We start from the raw sequence: 14,340 nt of genomic DNA on the forward strand, positions 1-14,340 counted from the left end.
GAAAGAGAAGATAATACAAGGCCAATGATGAGACTGTGAAAAGTGACCAGGTAATTAGGATTCTTCTTCCCCTTTCCCACACTATGTAGCTAAGAGGACCAAACACAGCTGTTGAATTTCCAGCAGAAAAGAGTTTGCCCTATAAAGAAGCGGGAAAGGACTTTTTCTCCATCCATCCTGGCCAGCTTGAGAGGAAGACAGCTGCATCCTACATGGGGTACAGCAACAGGTCCTGCTGCTGTAGTGCCTGCTCACCCTTGGCATACTCTCACCTTCCCCGAAAGTCACGACTGCTTTACAGAGCTGTTTTTTTGGAGAATAATCCTGAGGAGAACGGGGACAGACTGGTGCAGCGACGTGCGGACTTCGGTAGCCGCACTCCAGCAGCCTGGCGCATTGCTCTGCTGCGGCTGGCCGGTGAGCCGTGCCGCTCAGGAGCCCCAGGGCCCTGCCCTTCCCTCGCCCCAGCACCGCTCCCCGGTGTGGGGCTGTAGCTGCCCCCCGGGCGCAGCAAGGAGCAGCCAGGGGTGCCGGCCGGGGCTGTAGGTCGGGGCGGGCTGGCGCCGCGCTGCAGCGCCCGCCGCAGACGCCCTGCGGGAGCGTGAGGGATGTGCGGAGACCTCCGCGGGCCGCCCGGCCGAGCCGCGGGTCTCGCACCCGACCCCGCGGGCAGGCGCCGGGGCCGCGCCGGGGGCAGACGGCGGGCGCCGCGGCAGCGCAGGCGTGCTGAGCCGGGCGCCGCCGGCCGCCCCCCGGGGAGGCGGCGTGCCTGCGGCGGGCAGGGGCAGCCTGGCTGCCGGCCGCGGAGGGGGCCGGCGCCCCAGCACCGAGGCGGCGGAGGGGGCCGGGACAGGGCGCAGACCCGGCGGCCGCGGGCCCGAGCGGCGGCGGCGGCGACACCTCCCCGCACAAGTGCGAAGCGGCGCCTGGGGACTGCGCTGCCTTCTGCGCTGCTCGCCCCTCGCCGCCCCGCTGTCGGGACGACCTCTTCGGGAGGGAGGGGGTTACCTTCTCTTAGCAAAGTCCCGTCCCTTGCGAGGGAAACTTTCTAAGTGCCTGTGCGTGAGAGACAACTAGTTGCACTCGCTGAAGTGCGAAGACTGCTTGGCTTCTTCCTTACCAGCCTCCTCCTCCGTCTCCCCCCCCCCCCCCCCAAGTCTCCCCTCCCGTTTTGCTCCGAGTTGCGTTTTATTTGTGTGTGGAGAAAGGGGGGGGACTTGTGGAGGGGATGTCCTGTTTTTGCCAGAGGAACAGTGCAAAAGGGGAACCTCGACTCGCTGAAGGGACGAGAATAAATAAATAAGGAGCAGCCATAAAATAAAGGTAGCGGCATATCCCGGCACCGAGAAGGTGAGTGTCTCTCTTACTTCCCAGTCCCCACATCTCCCTCCCACCCCTTCTGTTTAGAGGTGGAGGAAACCGGTTCCCTGTCGCATGTGCGTGTCTGTGTGGATGGGTGTGTGCATGTGTTTATGTTTCGGGCTTATTTAGCATTGTTTTCTTGCTGGTCTGATTAAAAAAGAAATGTTGCCGTAAAACAAAAGTGACGGAAGGATCTTCAGACTCGTCTACCACTGGGCAGAGACGGGGCTCTCCCCCCCCGGCACCAGGGGAGTTTTCTTGCAAAACCTCGTCTCCGTTGTGGAGGGGCTCCCCGGGACATTTTTCCCCTCCACCTGGACTTTCTGCCTCTCTCCAGGTGACAGTCCCTCCCGTTTTGCCCTCGCCCCTCCTCGGCTTGCCGTTACCGTTGCTGCTGGGGCAGCCCGGAGGCAGAAGCAAGCCGTGCGGCTCCCACCGCATTGTTTCCCGGCCCTGGCCTCCCCCGCCGCCCTCCGGCGGCGGCGGCCGCTGCCCCCCTGCGCGCCCCGCGAGCACCCAGCCCCGGGGCTACTGCCGCGGCGGCGGGCGGGAGGCCGGGCTCCGCCGCCGGGTCGCCCGCGCCGCCTCTGAGGGACAGCGGGGGCCGCCGCCGGCGGCCGCTTGCCTGGAGGCTGAGAGGAAACAAGTTTGCTGGCGGCGAGGGAGCAAATCCTGCCAAAGCAACACGAAAATACACACCCTGCGCGGCAGATGGTAACAAGCCTTTTCTAGAAACACCCGTTTCTTGTCAGCAAAGCTGTTTTCGGCAGCTTGAAAGGGGGCGATTCAGTTTGGCTGGGACACACGGGCACACGCAACAACAGCAGAAAACGAGGTTGGTTCAGCTGCCCGTCCTGTGCCGTGCAGCCCTTAGTATCTCCTCTGCCCCAGCCTCGGGCAGTATTTGAATTTCCTTAATCCCCCCCACCTTTTTTTTTTTTTTTTTTTTTTTTTTTTTACAGAGCAGACCATTCAGTGTTTGCAGCCATTAGGAGTGCCCGCAGATGATGAGGTAGTCTGATTTGAGACCGGTTGCAAAATACAGAAAACATTTGAGTTTCTGTAGATTCTTTTCTCAGGATCTGAAGGGAGTGAGGACAGAGCTGCCTGTTGTTTTTGTTCCTTGCCATTTCCCTTCTCTAGGGTATCCCCCCCCCCCCCCAAGTTGTTTTTCTTGTGGTTTAAAGACGGACAAAACGATGTGTTTTAAGGTTGTCCCATCCCTCCCCTCCCCCCCTCCCCCGCCGCGTCTCTCCGTTGCGGGTGAGGACGGAGGCATGTAAAGGCCCGAGCATGGGGCGTCCCGCCGTCCTTCCGCCTAGGTGCATCGGCGGTACAAGGACTTGTGTTTTGGTTTGAAAACGTTTCCACGTGGGGAAGCCCGTGTGCGTGTGTACTTGATCCGCGAGGAGGTAACACGATTCTCCATGTTCAAACCCAGTGGGCTCTTGGCCATTAATTTGCTTCTCCCGCTGTCATTGCACACACTTCCAAAACCAGATACACGCGAAAAAACGGCCGGCTGGGTTTCACATAGAGGTGCCGCAGCGAGCGGCTTTCCCCGTGGCTCTCCCGCCGCTTTGGGCGCGGGCCGTTGTGGCGGGGTTAGCCCTCGGCCGTTGGGGCTTCGAATTTGAAACCGGCCGCGAGGGGTTGCCTGGCAGCCGCGGTGCCGGGGCGTCGCCCCGATGGCTGCGCCGCCCGGCACCCGATGGGAAAGCAGCCGCAGGCATTTTTCACAAAAAAGCGAGCGGGATCCCACGGCAGCGTCACTGCCAATCAGTAATCGGCAGCTACAGTTTCATTTACATTTATGAAACTTCTGTTAAGAGCCAAGTAGATGCACCGCTGCTTTCCCGTTATCCTGTGGGCAGGATTTATAGCAGAACACACGGAGGTATATTTTTATCTCGCAAGTGGTGATGTGCAGTACCTGGCAAATACAAAAATTGTGAGAGGCATGTTGTACCAAGCAAGTGGAGTGCTCTGTGTAATTCTAGTGAAAGCATGAAATCGTGCTACAACAGTAAGAAATCACTATTTGTGGTTTTCTGAATTTTGTTTTACACGTATGGAATACTAGGAAGGACTTTCTAAGCAGATTAGAAAGTAGTTTATCTAAGATAAGCTAATTCACTTTTTAGAATTATGGGGAAGTATACAGAAGGAAGCCTCTTCCCTGTATATACAATAGCTTTTGTCTGACCTCAATATTATGTATCTGCTTGTTATTTGAAGAGTGTACTCTGCATTAGTAAGTTCTGGTTATATCATTGTTTTCATTCCCTGAACACAGAAAAAAACAGTTTCCTAAAATTACTGTAGGCTTGAATTTTTTTCCTCCTAATATTCCTCAAAATGGTGGAGGGTACATAATTTTTGCATACCTGCAGCATATATCGTATTGTGACTAAGTGGAAATACAGACTGACATCTCTCTTCTCCCTGATTCTTCCTGTGTGTTCTGACATTTAATGTTAAGCTGGGCTACCCATCTAAAGAGTCCTTCCTGTTTTCTTTTGAAAATTCATGTATTTATGTTACCAAATGTTCTTCGGTGAACTGTAATAAAATTAAAAAAGAAATTTGCTGACTAATCTTTTGAGTATCTTTGTTCAGATAATGCATATGTACTTATAAATTGTTATGTGTATTTGGTTGCACTCCTAATAAATTTAGTTGAACATTACTCTTGCAGGATTTGTATTTATTAATGGCTTCACAACTCCTTGCAAGAGAAATTCATTCTGCTGTGTAGATACTGCCAGTGGGATAGATAAATTCTAAATAAGGAATTTAATGCGTAGAAAACCTGTCATCCATATAGCAGTTCCCAGTAAAAATGTACTGAAAAAGGCAACTAGAAATGCAGCTATAGATAGTATCCTGTTGCATATTTTTAGCCTCTGATGCAAGCTATGAGAGCTACTGTTGAAACTTTATGCAACTTTTGTATATCACACTTCTACTTTTTAGACCTAGAGTTAAGCAATGTTAAACACTGGAATTTGGAATAGGAAGGGTACCTGTCTGATTCCTTGATGAACTGATGGTGTTGAGTGATGTTCAGTGAAATCTTCAAGTGATCATATTTAAACTACTCTTTTCTCCCTGAAATATAAAAGTTAATTCAGAAAGAAGAAAGAAATTCCTAGAAGTTATATGTCAAACACTGCAGAATGCAACTATCATTTTTTTTATGTTATCTTTTTTGAAAGTAAGGATTTTATGAACTCTGGGTAAAACAGGTCTCTCTTTTTATATGGCGAGTTTATTCAGCATAGTTCTATATTGCAGCTGCTGATCATATTTCATAGAGCTGTTAAAGCACTTAAAACCTAAAATTAGGTACTGTCTGGTAGTAAATATTTCAAATCACTCCTTGAAGGAATAAATAAAGAGTAGACTTTAAAAAATACGACATTTTAAAATCTATTGTTGAACAAAAGTAATCATGCTGTGCTTTTACTCAAAATAATACAATTATAAATAACTCACTGATTTCAACACTGTGAATTTTTCCTTATCTCCTACATTTTTACTGTAATTTTAAACTGACTGTATTTGATATCATAATGTCATATTTTGTTCAAGCAATGTTCACTGTGGCAACGGTTATATTAACAAGTATCAAATTAACTTCTCACATACCTGTACTTCCAGTGACTATTCTTACAATATTAAGAACCGAAATGTAAGTTACATTGCTTCCTGGCATGAATGTTTTTGTACATCTCTTAATTATAGCAGGTGTAAACTTGTTTTTTTCCAGACTTATGACGAGTTAATTTTACAGATAAGTATTTATAATGCACGATTTTAGTTGTAGTTTTCTGGGGTTTTTTCAGTTGAATATGTGGGTAGTTTACTTACTCATTATCATTCATTTTAATATTGTTAGAATTTGCAAGAAGAATGCAAGCACAGGGCATCAGACTAACAGACATCTGTCAAGTTTATCAAGTGTATTTAAAGCTTTTTAAAAGTTCAGCACTAAACCATGTCTAGTAGCAGAAGCACTAAGATATCTTAGGTTTTACTTTGTACTTCAGAATCCAATGTAATTTCAGTTAGATATCTATAAACTTCTTGACATTTTGCATTAGAAGAGCAGTGTTTACATTGCACAAATGGAAGAAGAGTCATCATTTAACAGGTTTGTAAGTAAACTTTTAGTATGTAGTATTAAAAGTAATTTTACTGTGGGTGTTCCTTTTTTAGATTTAAATATTGCATAAATGTGTGTCCAACTGTAACCTTTTCTGTCATTGAAAAGCGCTAATTGATCTTGCTGGCCCTGACATAATAGTATAGTTTGATATTTGAAACCTTTCAGCTTTGGCATGGCCCTTTAATCACCCCTGAGATTTCAGGGCATGGTTCTACTGAAGGCATAAGACTGCTACTCTTTTTAAAAAATAAATAAAAGTGGTTATTAAAAATAAATTCTCTTTACTTCCTTTTAAATTTGGTGGACATTTTACCCATTTACGCCCTTTGGCTTACAATAAACATTAAAAACTTTTTTGTTTTACTCGTATATACTAGGTGACATTTTAGACGTTGCTGTATAGAAATCAGATTTTTATGAAATAATTTTTTTGGCCAAGTCCACCCTTTTGTTTTGCATTGTCATTAAATTTGTCATTAAATCAGAAGTGCTTAAAGAAACTTGGATCCACTTCGCAGCATGAAAGCTCAGATATGAAAAGTGTTTATCTGACAAGTAAAGAGTAACATTTATTTGAAAAGCCAATAATACTTGCATTTTTTTCCACACTGTAGGTTGAAATACTGCCAGAAAGATTCCCTTTGGGATGCCTGTAATATGGGACCCTGGTGAAAAATATTTTACAGCACTTTATACCCTTTGTCTCCTAACCTGAGAAATGCATCGAATAGGTGGCCTACCTTTTGCTTCAGTGTTTAGCAGTAAAATTACTTTGGTGACTGATTATCCTATATCAAAATGCTTCTCTGGACTTTCACATTCGTAGGACTGTATATATGCTAGTTGTCAGATTTTTGAGCCAAATGTCAAATCATAATAGCTGTCTGAGGAAAACTAAAGTTTATGCATTTTATTTTCAATTTGTTTAAAATTTCTGTGCAATAAGAATGGTTATCTTCAGAATTTCTAGAGGTCTGTGTACCAGTGAGACTAGTATATATTTTGTCTTAAGCTAATAGGCTCAAGTATTAGACATTAAACTCGGATTTAGACCGTAACTACCATGGTGTTGAGAAGGATGATTTTGAAGGATTTCTGTGCCTAAATACCTTTGATGATCGGTGTCCCTTTCCTAGAATAAAATCCATAATTGTGGTGATTCTTCATTAAGCAGCTGCCCTTAGAAATACAGGGTAATGTGTTATATTATAGTATTAGTGTAGAGTTGTTTAATTGTCTGTAAGTTAAGTGCTTTTTCTAAAGAACTATGTATGTCGGACATGACTGAATGCTGTGTCTCTGTGCTGGTGTTGTTGCCTCATATTGTGGCTAGACTGTGCAGTTTGACTAATTTGGAGCAGGCAAATGCAAAAAGACCTCCCAAAGCCACCTGCAAAATTCTCACATAAAGATGACCAACTTTCATGTATGTGATAACTCTTTACTTACTTATTTATGTTAATACATATTAGATTTTTGGCAACATTAAAATGTCTTACTGTTCTGACATGACCCCGTATAAGTTGACACTGTCAGCAGCATAAAGAATTACTGCTGCCTTTTTTTTAATTGGGTTGACGCAGCAAGGACGCAGCAAGTAAGTATTCTGCTCTTGACACATATATAATTGAACCACAAAAACCTACATTAAAATACCATGAAGGGTTTGATTTAGACCACAAAAGTAAAAGCAATACGGAGCTGAGTTTGCATCTTTTAAAATAACTCTCCTCTTTGACTATGTGTATAGAACTATTTAAATCAGTGCTGGTGCATGAGGTAATTGGAAACTTAACTTGATATTTTGTGCCAGATCCTTAGTTGTTGCAAATTGGAGTAGGAATGTTGAAATTACTGGAGTGCTCTCACGTTATGCCGGATGAGTATCTAGTCCTTTATTCTTAGTGCAGCCTGTTATTTTTTTCGGGTAGTGTAGTATACTTCATACGTGTAGGGTCATGTGCACAGAGGAGTGATCCTGCAATACCTAGACAAAACAAAGGAGGGTTAAGGATAAATGTCAAAGATAACTATTCATGTTTTCTTTCTTTTTAAGAGCTTTTCAGACTCTTATGTTAGATATATCTTTTTATTATTTTTATAGCATGATGTAAATGACCACAAAAATAACTTCTACAATAACTGCATTTCCTGAAAGTGGTTCTGTTAGAAATATTGTCAATTGACTATACTCTTTTAATTCCTTTCAGGCCTCTTCTGTGCTCATAGAAGTGAATAGTCAGGTTGTGTTTACTCAGGGACATTTGTGAATGCTAAGCCTAATCAAGGAAAGGTGTGAAGTCAGTTGTAACATGTTAAATCCCATCCGGATGTTCCTTTTAATTCACTGTAGCATATTCCCAGAGGATTGCAGAAAATGAAGGTCACCTTACTCGTGAATGAGAGCAGCTAGATGGGGCTGAGTACAATTTAGTTCATGCATACTGACATCACACTTTATGTGAGGTCTTTCTTCCAGCTCTCCTGAGTGTCCCAGTGTAGACATGTTTCATAGAAACAAGCACAGACAGATTATGCACGTTTCCTCTGCCAAGTTCTAGCATAGCAATTCAGACTCAATCTAATTTTCCTTTTCTAGTCTTAATGCAGAGAACTAGGGAGTTGGAAACTAATAGAGCTGAACAGTATAGAGGTGTTGTGAACTGGATAATTGTATTCTGGGAAAAGTCTCCAAAATAAAATTTCCAGGTTATCCTAAGACAAGATTTGAAACTCTGGTAGGTTTCCAAAGTGGAAAGATTAAAGTGCTTTTCCACTAAGCCACCTATTTTTTTATATTTATTTTATTCTGGTGTGATATAAGGAGCTAGTGTAATGTTCATATTAATCTGGTTCAGTTGATTGTCCTTTTGGACAAACAATTTTGTGTTCAAAGCACCGTACCAAATCCTGAGCTTGCTGTGCAGCAGTATTGCTGGGAGTTAACTGCAATGAGAGGAGTAGTGTCCTTCACCTAAAATGGCCAGCTGATATCTTTCCTAGTCATTTCTGGTAGCTATTCAGATGTGGTTTAGCTTGCTTTCTGATTTTGTGATTAAATTGTAGTCTAATTTCTCGAAGAGCTAGAAGAATAGTCAGATTTTTGGCTTAAGTCACAAGTGAAATTGAAGGAGTTAAATCCTTGATAGCTGCTGCAAAACTACCCTGCTGCAAAACTACCCTGCTTTTTGGGATCTTGCTTAGATCTACATTCAGGAAGTCCATGATTAGAACTGTAGCTCAAGAGATGCTTTTGAATCATGACTAACCCTGCAGTAGTTAGACTGTAAGATCTGTAAGAAAAGGGCCGTCTTTTTGCTCTGTTTTTGCATGATGCCAGTTCTCCAAGGGTCTTGGTTCATACAAGCAGCAATACCAGTAATCCGTATGTGAGTAGTGTGTGTACGTGACCAACCACATCTGAGGTTTCTGCATCCATCTGCTTTCTGTGACAGAGTAAAGAAGAGTGTGAAGCTATGGTTTTGCATATGGTGGCAGTGCTTCTTAAGCAGCCCTTACCCATCTTCTGCTGGAGCTGTTCCTTGCTGTGGTTCACAAACAGCTGTGCTGGCATGATGCAAAGGTCGGAATGAGTGGCAGTACCAGTGCTGCTTAAACTGGCACTAGTGCTGCAGAAATACTTGTGGAACCACAGTCTCAGTTACCTAATCTGCCACCTCCATTAACTGAAGTGCAGGGACAAGTCTGTGGAATAGATGGAATTTCTCAGAATGAAAACATTGTCTAGAAGAAATGATCCCTTGACATTTAACCAAAAGTTCCTGTTAAGATTTTTTTTAAGTAAAACTAAAGTTTTCGCAGATTATAAATATATATGTATATATGTATATATGTGTTTAAATATATATGTATTTTTATATATACAAGTTATAACAATATGAAAAGTTATGACACCTTTTGAGGGGACAGCTGTGATGTCCTCAAAGTAATGCAGGCGTTTAGGTATGATCTCAGATCATATAAATTTTCTGGTTCTCTACCCTGCTGTCTTGTAGCTATTTTCATGAGGGAAAGACAATGCATAACTGCATTAGAAAGAGAATGTCATTACCAAAGCTCATAGCAACCATGACTGGTTGCATTTTTTTACTGTTTTTCCTGTGGAAAGAAATTGAATAATTTCTAAAAAGTAGCCACTACTTACCTGTCACTATAGGCAAGTGCTTAATTTATAGCAACTATTTTTTATTAGTCTCCACTGTCACAAAGTATTAATTTACATGTTATCACATTCCAAATGCCTTTTGTACGTTGTTCACATATAACACTGAAATATGCATGGTATACCACATCACGAGTTTATGAAAAGTAGATTGTGCCAAACTAGCAATATTATTTTTGATGTGGGTACAAGTTTGATTGTTAAAGGTAAGAGTAGTGATGTAATAAAGTTCTGTAAGGTTTTTGACTTGACATGACTTTTTGATTAAGGATACATATCTACTTGGCACTAATGAATTGGATTAAGAAGCAGACTATAGATTTGAAAAAAATACTCGCTCATGAAGCTTTAAAGCAGACACTACTACACAGAGTTTTTTCAGGGTAGGTCATTAAATCAAAACTATTTATTATTTTACCAGTGACACAGAGATTGATAATATCTATAAGAAGTAATATCTTTTATTAGATCAATTGTTGACTTAATAAAAGAGATACTTCTTACAAACTTTGTTGTACTTCTGTTGGTAGACTATAATGGCCACAGTGCTGCTACTACAAAGACTGAGGAAAAGTAAATAATACAGAGAGCAAATTGCTAACAGAGAGTGGTCTGGCAAGTTCAGTAAGCTGAGTACCAGCATACAGCTTTGATACAGAGCAGTGATTTATTCTAAAAAACAAGTGGAGACTATGGCAAATGATGAACATGGTATTATAGTCAGAAAGGAGTAATAATTGCTGGAAGAAGTAGTGTCACACAGAGCAGAAGATGTTACATTTCCTGTGTAGATAGTATGGGTACAACTGCCACTGGAAAACTGTGTCATCTTTTAGCTTTAAAAAGGATGCTAGGAAAAGTGGACAGGTTTCAGATAAGACCATAGAAATAATTAAACAATTGAAAACCATGCCTTCCAGGGAATGAGCTGATTCCACTTAGTTTACCAAAGGAGAATGTAGCATAATTTGATCACAGCTTATAAATACCTAAGCGGGGAAAAAGGATTTTGGTAGAAGACCCATTGTCAAAGCAATTATAATTAAGATATGAAAATACCTGCTTTTCATAATTACTTTGTGTTACATACTTACTGCTGTCTCTTAGCAAAGGAATTTCACCAGTGGGATGACAAACTGTTCCAAGTACTTCATGGCATTTACATTCTGTATGAAGATTGCTGATAGGCCTAGAATCAAAATGATTACATATAGCTTTTGTGAGGATCTGCAGCACATAAAAATCTAGACTACTCAACAGTTTTAATGTTTCTTTTAGCATTTTCTTTGTCTCTGATGCATAAGCTGGAACATGAATTCTGTTATTTTTCATTCATTGTGTCCTGATTGTTTGTTTCATTTGACAATACTGGTGCTGTTTTAGTAGGTTTGATGAGTAATAACTGTCCTCATTTTCTGAAGGAAATTGTCTGAGTTATGTGCTGGGAACAACAGGAGTTACTTCTGAGACAGTTTTGTTTTGACATTTTTTGTGCCCTGTTGTTCAATAATTCATTGAGAATGGAACACTTTTGTAAAAGAAATATTTAGGAGTTAATGTCAGCTTTAATTAGGAAAAAGATTACATTTGTCCTGCCAAACCAGAACTAAAATACCCATGTTTTTTTTCTGTGGCTTTACTTTGATATTCTTTCTAGTATTTCAAAATGTTCCATTCAAGAATGCTATGTGAAACATTTGTGGTAACAGTAATGGAAGCTGCCTAAAAAGGGCAGGTAATGAAACTGACAAGTGTAAATGAAGTGAAAGCTCCAATTTTTTTGCCTTTATCAAGATGCTTCTAGGAATTTTAGCTATAATTTGAACGTTTTTAGTAACTATCATTGCATACTCATCAAAGCGTGTAACTGGTGAATATAGTATTGAAATTGTGGCATACCTTTTAAAAAGAAATTCCAGTGTATAGATGGTATGCTGTAAAGGTTTTCATTTTAATACAGGATTTGTTTTTATTTGTTAATTTATCCAGGCATGTAAAACTACTGTTTTGTTTACTGGAGGATGTGTTTATTTTTAGGCTCACCCAAATTCTAAAATGATAAATAAGGTTTCTATTTTAGAAATAATTTCTATTATTACATTATGCTATTTTTAACTCACAAGGTAAAAAAAAAATCTGTGAAAGGTAAATTTGAACCGTCTTTTGGGGAGATAAAATCATAAATACTTAATATGTTCAAGTTGACAGTGTCTCTTTAAATATTCTGTCTAACCAAGCATCTTCCTTCTGTTTTCAGTGGCTTGTTTATAAAGAATTGAAATGTTAAATTTGGTTTGTTCTCAGCTACTTTCTACAGAAACAGAGGAAGAATACCTCAGAAATTAACCAAAATATGCATTATAATAAAAAGACCCTTCCCCCCCAGAAAGAACCTAGCCCTTCAAAACATTGCAATGACCTGTAAGTAGGAAAATAAAATTGAATTTTTTGTTACATTTAAAAAAGAGTATCCTTGTACCTTTGGCATCTCTTTGTTTCTTTTTTTTTTTTTTCTGGGAACCATTTTTTTTTTAGGTAAGGATTGTGTGGTTTTGACTGATCATCATGAGTTTGAAAACACTGCATGTAATTTTTTGCAGATAAATTTTGCTTTATTTTCAGGGGAAGACAGTGGGATTCTAGATGAAATTTGTTTACAAGGAGTCCAGAAAAAGATTTAGCATTTATTTTATTTATTTCTAGCCAGAATAGTCTGAAATTTATTAGTCTGGAATGAGTCAGAAGGAGGTCTGTGTAACTGCATGCTTTGTCTAAAGGCGGCTGAAGAGTTCTTTCTATCATTTAGGAAGCTCCCAGCATCAGTGGATTCACGGTTCTGTTTTCAATCTTGGTGTATCATGAAATGTTACAGAGGGTAAGAGAGGAATTGCTGAGTTCATAATTCTGTACTCTCAAATTCTTAAAGCTAATGCTTGGTATTTGTTACACAGGTATGGGAGGGGAGCAGTAAGAAGAGTAGAGGGAGGCATTTTGAGACATACCTGTGTACCAGCAAAATTGGTAACCGGTTTTGCAAGAGGAATAAAAGCTGCACTGAAGTATTACTTTACCAACAGTAAATGAGACATAGTGCTTCCAGTTCTTTACCATTTGCCAAGAAGTCTTGCTGTTTTCCTGTTTTTCCGCTTGCTGTGTTCAATGGTTATAATAGGACAGCAGGCAAAACTGCCATAGATCCTTTCAGTTTCTTACCTTTGGAATTTATGTAACTGATGCAAAAGCCTCGTTTGTTTAAGGTCATGGTCTGTGTTGCTATGCTTATTTGTCATGAGTGCTTGTTTTTGACTGATACTAAATGGTATGATGGTGGTGTGACTTGCTTCTTCGTTTAAGAGAAAAATCTGCTGCAGAGTGGCAATATCGTCTTAATTTTTCTTGAACAAAATGTCTGCAAATACCACACAAGCAATGCCATCTTTCAGGAAACTCAGTTCAAGGAAGCAAATCTGCATCAAGAATTGACTCTTGGAGAGGTGAAGCCAGGAAACACTTGTAATTTTTAGTGTTTCCAGGCAAAAACTGCAGTAAAATTATAATAATGCAAGCATTCAACAAAGACCATGCAGAATTTGTAAGCCTATGTGTAACAAATATATAGTGACCAATTAACACTAATTATTTGACTTGAGTTTTGAGAGGTCTGAGTTTGGTGGCATGAATCATGTCTGTTTTGATTACTCTATTTAATATCTGTTGTGAATTCATATGTTTAGAAAGGAAGATGGAAATAGCAAAAATTATGTTTCTGTTATAGACATAATTTTTAAAGGGAGGGAGGAGGCAAAAGGAAAGTAGATGAGCATGGAACTATAAATGCCTTACTGGCATTCTTTCCCAGTTTTTAACATTCATGATAACCCAGTATGGATAATTCTGTTATCTAAAGATATGGAAATGGATGAGTTGTGTAATCTGTATCTCTCAAGGAACAAACACTCTCTTTCGTCTCCAGCAGCAATAACAGGCAGATCCTAGGTCTTCAGTTAATCTAAGCCTCGGGGTTATCAGTGCCCTGATGAGGCAGCATACCAGGATTTTGTTTTTAATTCTTAGTTTAGTTTTTGTGCTAATAATTTGTGACCTCACACCTTGAAACTCTGAATCCTTCAGTTCAGAAGTATGGTTTCTATGTACACTAGAATATATACTGTATTCCCAGTGTGGGTATATGCATGTTCTTGCACACATACGTGACAGATACATGGAAGAATGAGAATGCTAGCAGGTCCTGAAGGAGTGGTCCTGCACTGCTCCCTTCATTTACTTGACAAGCTGTTACCCATGAATTTTGTACTGAGAGCGAGGGTTGTTGTTTATAGAGGAAGTGGCATGGTTCTTTCGCTTTTCAGCAGAGCCTGTAAATTCCTCCTGTGTTCCTTGCATGTAAACGAGTAGCAGGATAGCATGTGTGGTTGTAGCACGCAGGAAATTCGTCTGTGCTCAGAAGCTTACTGATGTTGCATCAATTGTGTGAATTCCTAGAGTGCGTTGATAACGCAAAATAAGGAATAATGTATCTTCTGTATTTAAGCAATACATCTGCAAATGCCAACTGGTGCAGGCAGATGCCCAGCACACATGAAAAGCAGAAGAGATTTCCTTC

General features: G+C 40.9%; 1 protein-coding gene across 8 annotated transcripts in view; it reads left to right on the forward strand.

The window, feature by feature from the left end:
* The first annotated feature begins 756 nt into the window (after positions 1-756).
* The window catches only part of EYA4 (EYA transcriptional coactivator and phosphatase 4), a 154,987-nt gene continuing 141,403 nt past the window's right edge, over positions 757-14,340 (forward strand). For 7 of the 8 annotated variants that reach the window (XM_026120614.2, XM_026120626.2, XM_026120632.2 and 4 more), the window contains exon 1: positions 758-1,350. The gene's annotated coding sequence lies outside the window, so the exon portion shown is untranslated. Of the gene's footprint in view, positions 1,351-14,340 lie in introns of all 8 variants that reach the window. The other variant, XM_026120606.2, reaches the window with a different exon arrangement.

Source organism: Dromaius novaehollandiae, chromosome 3, assembly GCF_036370855.1.
Source record: "Dromaius novaehollandiae isolate bDroNov1 chromosome 3, bDroNov1.hap1, whole genome shotgun sequence".
Lineage (NCBI taxonomy): Eukaryota > Metazoa > Chordata > Aves > Casuariiformes > Dromaiidae > Dromaius > Dromaius novaehollandiae.